We start from the raw sequence: 6,055 nt of genomic DNA on the forward strand, positions 1-6,055 counted from the left end.
GCATTTGACTGCGCTCAAACCTTTCGTAGTATTTTTGCGAATCCCCGCCGAAAACTTGTTTACTTTGCAGAGCGCGCGGAAACCTCCACCCGCGGAAGCCCTCCGCGCCGAGTTACGTGATTTAGGAACGCGCGGCCGGACGGCAGCTGGCTGCTGCCGGACAGTGGCTCTCTGTCTCTCTCGCACTCACGTGCCGAGGGGTGCGAGAGAGACGGAGCGGCCTTCGGATCGCCCTGCAGGGGGATCAGGCTTATCCCGTTCATTTCATGAGCGCGCCGGCAGCGCGGTGCCATGGCGGTGCCATACACGTATAAATGTACGCGGCGGTGTGACTTATGGCCGCAACGACGTCTCAAGAAAAAAAGGCTGAAAAAAAAATGCAGCGGGAATGTCGTGGACGGAAATAACGGAAAACCGCCGAAAAATAACACCTGGACACGCGTGAGTGGGAGAACTGCGTCGGTGTTCTTTTCAAGACAACTTTTCTCAGTGTGATTTGAAGGAAACGCAGGCCTACCGTTTTTGGCCGCCGTGCACCATCTCCGGGCTGGCCTACTCCGCCACCTCGAGGCCCTCGGAGCCTTGCAGCATTCGAGGGGATAATGACAGCGGCACAGTCTGGAGATGACGATCGTCTAGAGAGTCTGAAGCTGCACGACGACATCCGCGCGAACAACGAGTGAACCAGGAGAGGAACACGAAAAATAGGAAAAGAACAAGACGAACAAACCCGAGTCCTCCGCAGCGTTCTGAAACTCCGGAATGGGCCCCCTTCAAAGAAAGTTGCCGAAAGGAAGTTTGGGAAGAGGCAGCAGAGTGAGCAAGAGAGAGAGAGTCGAGCAGGTGAAATAATCGGGACGGACTTATGAAACATTTATCACCAGCGGATGACGCCGGCTGGAGCGGAGAGAGAGAGAGAGAGAGAGAGAGAGAGAGAGAGAGAGAGAGAGAGAGAGAGAGAGAGAGAGAGAGAGAGAGAGAGCTGGGGGAGGCTGGAAGGGCCGGCGGCCGGTGGGTGAATGGTGGTGGGAGGAGTTGGAACGACTATCGGACGAGGTAGGAATGGGATGAAGATTTATCTGTAATAGAGGAGTGGCGTCCGCTGATCGAAAAGTCAACAAATCGTGAACATGTGTGCGGCGAGTAGCGTGTGTGGTGGGCCAGGCCGGGATGCCAGGCCGCACTAAATATATTTTCTATTAGAGAAGAGACGGGGGAGGAAATCATGAATTTAAGAGAGGCGCCATTGTCCGAGGGGCCACAATGGCCATCGTCCGTGAACACTGTGAACTGGGGCCGCGGCTCGTAAGTTTAGTTTCGGGGACACGAATTCAAGAGTGTCTTTTCAAAAGACGCGCCAGACTGTGTGTGAGAGTGTGTGACTTGGTCGATCCCAGAGGGAGCGTTGAACTTCCCCCGTTGACCCGGGCCATTATGCTGTGCCTCAGAAACATGGGCCCCGTGCAAATTTGTTTCAAAAATATTTTTAAAAATTTGACCAGAGTCACTATAGTGGGCAGCCAGTCGTGTAAAAAATAATTCAAAGTAAAACGTGAAAAAGATGATATCAATCTGTAACCCTTCCGTAGCCCCAAGTCGCATTCGACCCCTTGACCTCAAATCCACCTCCTCCACTTCCAGTTGTGTGTGTGTGCGTGCGTGTGTGTGTGTGTGTGTGAGTGTGTGAGTGCGTACGTGTGTGCGGGTGGCGCTTACTTTCGGTAGTCTTGAGGGTGACGACCCTGGAATACCCCAGCCAGTGCAGTCCGGCGCAACTCCTAACAGGTGTGGAGGGGAGGGGGAGGGAGGGGGGCATGTGGGTGCGGTAACGTGTAAGCATGTTTGCAAGGCCTCGCACCGTCTCGCACCTCCATAGCTACTGTGTGCTGGCCTGGCTGCCCCGGCTTGTCCCGCTACCGGTCTTACCTGGCAGCCACGCCTACACCGGGCCGGCTGGGCCGGCGAGCAAGCCACGCCGGGCCGGTATGGCTCTTCTGGCCCTGAAAACTAGCGGGGCGCTTGTAAATCTGTTTAAAAGGCCCGCCGCTGTTGTTTCAGGCACGGCGAAAAAAAAACCGGGAACTGCCATTTTTTTGAAAATTGTGACACAGTCAGAAAGAGGGAATTCTTCGTGGTTTCCGTTCGTTTGGGCCCCCCAAATTTGAATCATCTTGATTTTCAATTGACACTTTTTGTAACAGTGCCTGGTACCTTCTCGTATTTCATTGGATCTCCATTGTAGTAGTAGCCACTCGCACCTGTCTTATTAACGAGGAAAAACTAGAGCCGGAGGCGGAAAAGAAACACATCATTTACGAGCGAGTCATTTGTCGGAGACAGGGGAAGCCCCGAACACGACCGGGACCAAATTTAAATGGCGAACCACCCTGCGAGAAAAAGCTGCAAAAAAATAAAAACCTAAATAAAATTTAAAGGATTTTTTTTACACCGGAAGAAACAGAGTTAAATTTTTGGTGATTTATTTGTGGATGAGTACACGTTATCGACTTCTATGCCATCCCCCGGTTCAAGAAAACTCTAATTTTGGCGCGAAATCACGAGTTCCTGACAGTGTCCGAGTAGCCGTCCTTCCACACGTCCGGCGCTCTGTAGTGCCCGCGGCCTGCGGCTGGCTGGCCGGCTGGCTGGCCGCCCGGCTGAGGCCGGCCCTCGTTGCCTCGTTGGCCCGCTGATGTATTTCATATTAAAACGCTCGCGGGCGCATCAGAAGCGACGAGCCGAGCGGCCGCCTCATCAAAAATACTACACACTAGCCCCGCCATGCCGCCGCTCCGTCTCTCTCGCACCCCTACGGCCTTACGGGCCGGGCCGGCGAGTGCGAGAGGGACGTAGCGACGAAAGCACTGCCGGCGCCCCGTCAGCGCGCTAACGAACCCGGGTCGAGTCTGGACTCGAGTCTGGACTCCTCCCCGGAGCGACCAGTAAACCATGGGTTGTATTAGCAACACACGCGGCGTACGGTGTAGCGGCGTAGAGGTAAAGGATTACCGGGCAGGGCGGCCGGCAGCTTGCCGGCAGGCACTCCGTGTCCGAGTGTCTCGTCAAGGGGGTTTAGAGAGATTTGTAGCGCGGAAGGAGAGGCGGGACCTGCCGCCTAGGAGTGGGGGCAGCGCGGGGGCAGCGCGGGGGCAGGCCAGGAAAGGAAGGGTTACAGATGGGAAGCCTGTAAGGAGAATCTCTGAAAACTGCGAATTTAGCCGACCAGAGGAGTGTCAAATTTAAGCTGAGGTTAAAAGCCCCCTGGACACTTCAGAACCTAATTTTTCATGCCCCCACCCCGGGAAACGCTCGGAAATGCTACCCTCAGACACTGAGTGAGTGTAACTGCAAGAAAACAAGTGATAGGCAACAACACTCCTGCTTTTCGGGCAGTGCTGCTCGATGTTTGCCCGTCGGATTCACCTGTTTCTCACGGGCGAGTGGGTGGCGGTCGCGCACTGGGCCGCGTGGCCGCGCATCAACGTGCGACTGCGCGCGGACGAGGACTCTCGCGGCGGCGGCGGCGGCGCCTCGGCCTCTCTGTCTCTCTCACTCCTTGGGGACGCCCCGTGCGTGCGAGAGAGACAGCGCATCGTGATGAAAGGCCCATTGTGGGAGGTCACGTGCCGCCTTGCCGCGCCTCGCCGCGCCTTGCCGCCTGCACACGCGGAACGGAATCAAATCGCGCCGCCGCCAAATTCACTTACAGTGTACTGTGTGCGGCGCTGTGCGACGCTGTGCGTCCGGATAAAACTAATAATCTGGGCCTGGCACGCGGCGGGGCGGCGACGGTGCGGACGCGCTCGCCGACGCGCGCTCCGCGTCAGATCGGACTTGCCGCTAGCGCGTCGCATTTTCGTCGTTCGAGTTAAAATTTCTCTTGCATTTTATGCTGCTTTGGAATTTTTCCTTTGCCGAATTTCGGATTTATGTGACCACGAAAAGGCCTGGTGGTCCGTCATGCTGCCTGACTTGACTGTGGCTGCTCAGACCAACGCGTCGAGCACCATCGTCTCGCGCGGTTACATCGAGTGCGCTCCTCGTCCAACCCTCGTGCCACCCCCACCCCCTCCCCCGACACTCCGTCGCACCGCAGCACTACTCGAGCCTGTTCGAGAATGCCTCACAGCGAGTCCAAAGACCGAAGCACACTATCACAATGTTCGCTACTAACATTTGACTTCGCAGCCACCAGGCAGTTTGGTCCGCGTGAGCCACAACAGCAAGTACAACTTTTGATTGTTGCAAAAGGAATTGTTGAAAAAAATGATTGGTCGCCGAATAATTGTAGGTGTTGCGAGGGTGGGATGTGGTGCGGTACGAGAAATCCAAATACGCGTGCGCGCCACGCGAGTCGCACCCCTGCAGGGCCCTGGACCGACTACGTCTGTCTCACTCGCACTCACGGCGCGTCCCGCGGTACCGTAGGGGTGCGAGAGAGACAGAGCGACAGCGCCACGCCCCGGCAATGAACTGCGTAAGCTGAGCCATTGAGAGTCAACAAGCTGTGAATGCCGCGTGCGGCCGAGGCGCAGCCAGCCGGCCAAGCCTCCCCTCGCGTCGCGTCGCGTCGCCCTCGTCGTGTCACCATTTCGGAGAGTCCTCGTCATCGAGTACCACATCCTCGTCTCGCCACAGTGGAGTGCGGCCGCGGCTTGAGGGAAAATCACCTGACGCTCCTACGCCATTCAGTGAAGGAGGAAAATGACCATTTTGATCTGGCAGGAGGGTGTGTGTGTGTGTGTGTGTGTGTGTGTGTGTGTGCCACTGCGCTGACCTCCTGCATGGCCTCCGGCAGAGAGAGAGAGAGAGGGGGGGGGGGGTTGTTGGGGCAGGAGCTGGCCGGAGTCCCCAGGGGTTGCGAGTTCCCTTCTCACGGGCCGCGTCGTACGGCACAGCGGGGCACAGCGCCTGCGGGTACACTAGGAACGTGTGTAGCGAGCGGGGAGCCGATACGCCAACGTTTGTTATCGATGCAAATGTCCACGGTTCGAATACTGGCAGCGGGAAATCTTTTTTTGTTGCCTTTTTCTTTGTGCTGCGTTTGGCAGACTTTTCATGAGAACCATAGACGCTACGTCGTCGGCGCAGGGTTTCTGGACACACCGCGCGAGGCGGCTGGCTCTGCCAGTGCAGCGAGCAGAGGCGAGCGGAGGGAACCGAAAGGAACATCGCGAAAGTGCGTGCGCGGCGTTTCGGCTGCGCGGCGGGCGAGCAGCAGACCGATTCCGAGAGTCGTTTTCGTCGCGCTGTCTCTCTCGCACTCACGGGGCGTCCCCCGTAGGTGCGAGAGAGACAGAGCGACGACTCTGCTGAGAAGCGCGCCGCCGATGGATAATTGTAATTGGATCAGGTACCGCGCCCCCGCGGGGCGGCCGCTGCCGAACGGCGCGTCGCCCTGTCTCTGTCGCACTCAGGGGGCGGCCGGGAACGGAGTGAGACGGAGCGACGGGGCGCTCTGGCCGGGGCTCCAAGCGCCGAGCCGCACCCCTCCGGAGAGCGGCGCGGCGTAGCGCTGCGAGGAGCAGTTCGCTCCGACTCGTTCTCATTCTGTCAAGTGTGCAAATCGGAGACCGAGGCGGAGACCCAGGGGGGCGAGCCGCCGCGCCGCCGCGCCGCCGAGCCCAGCGCAGCGGCAGTGAGGGAAGGGAGGATTAGAATGGACCCACACTGCCGGGCTCTGCCTTGCCTTGCCTGGCTCGTGCGGTGGTGGAATCGTGGCGCTTGTGCGCCTGTGTGTGAGTATGTGTGTGTGATTCCTGCGAGTCCGCGTGTGCGTGTTCGCGCGTGCTCCCTTCGGGGGATTTGCGGCCGGGGGCGATGCCTGGCCTGCCTGGCCTGGCGATGCACGCTGGTGTAGTAAGTCGTGTAGGTGGTGGGAAAGGGCGATGAGAACAGGTCGAGATGTTAAACGCCACCGTCGTGGCGCCATCACCTCTTTGCCAGGAGGGCGGTGAACCTGGTTGTTCATTTTGGCAGTGACTGTCACGCGGGTGGCCCTCGCCCTCCGCCTTGCAAAGCGCCACCGCCGTGCCCGTGTTCCGGCACAGCCACG

Source organism: Thrips palmi, unplaced genomic scaffold, assembly GCF_012932325.1.
Source record: "Thrips palmi isolate BJ-2018 unplaced genomic scaffold, TpBJ-2018v1 HiC_scaffold_12, whole genome shotgun sequence".
NCBI lineage: Eukaryota > Metazoa > Arthropoda > Insecta > Thysanoptera > Thripidae > Thrips > Thrips palmi.